The sequence below is a fragment of the Egretta garzetta genome, unplaced genomic scaffold (assembly GCF_000687185.1).
Source record: "Egretta garzetta isolate BGI_Z169 unplaced genomic scaffold, ASM68718v1 scaffold404, whole genome shotgun sequence".
NCBI lineage: Eukaryota > Metazoa > Chordata > Aves > Pelecaniformes > Ardeidae > Egretta > Egretta garzetta.
The window spans coordinates 1,737,360-1,738,395 of NW_009259323.1; positions in this window are offsets into that span (position 1 = coordinate 1,737,360).

Genomic DNA, 1,036 nt, shown 5'->3' on the forward strand with positions numbered 1-1,036 from the left:
GGAGCCGATGAGTGTACATCTTCAGGCGCTGCTGCGGGGAGAGTCTCGCTGTGCCCCTGGTCCCCAGCCTGCACCTGGGCTGTTCTTGTAGGTGTCGCCAGACCAGTGGTGTGCGCAAGGTGCCCCTGTGCCACCAGCTGCTGGCCAGGTCCCCGGCTTGCGGCGGCAATGTGGCTCAGGACCCCCGACACCAGTGACTGGACCGTGGACTCCAGAGGCACGTCACGGGTTGTGCTGCTGTGTGGGGCAGGCCCCCATCTCTCAGCCCTCACCGCCATGCCCCGGTCACTGAGGATGCGCCAAGCAGGTGGGACAAGCTCTCGGCGGCCGCTGGCTGCAGGGCCCACGGCACGTGCTCTGCCTCTCAGAGAAGATCCGGAGGTTGCTGCTGCTGGCAGAGCGGGCAGCTTGGTGACATTCGCAGATCCGTCTGTTGGAGCTGCAAGTGCGTAGCGGACTGCAGCTGCCTGCGTCGCTTCAAGCCTTGGGAGAGGAGGAAAGGCTGGAGTGGGCAGTCCTTCTCCCTGTGTGACCCTGCTGCAGGGCAGTGCCTCCCAGTCCTCCAGCGTGTCCATCTGCAAGAGGAGACGTGAAGAAAGGCCGCGTGACTGTGGTCCCCTCACCCCTGCATCCCAGCGGGTAAGCCCCTGCACCCGGGCCATCCTGCCAGCTCTGAGGGCAGTGCTGAGCCCCACAGAGGGCTGCTGCCCTGCTCCCAGAGCCGCCTGGGGAGGGGGCTGGTCCCTGCGTGGCCCCCCACCGTGTCTCGGGAGCACATCCTGCATGCCCAGGCAGAGTGCTGGCCACGGCATGGGGGGGTCTCAGCTTGCTGGGGGGCCGGTCGCACCTGCCCGTTCTGGCACCTCCCGCCTCCCCATCGGCACCTCCCAGGGTCGGGGAGGCATATGGCCCTGTCTCCCTCAAGCTCCCTACCTGTGTGCAATGGCTGCGAGTGCTCTGTGAGCTCGCTGGGAAGAGGAGTGGTGGCAGCCTGTCCCCATGGAGGGACGAGGCTGTGGTCCAGCTGCGCTGTGGC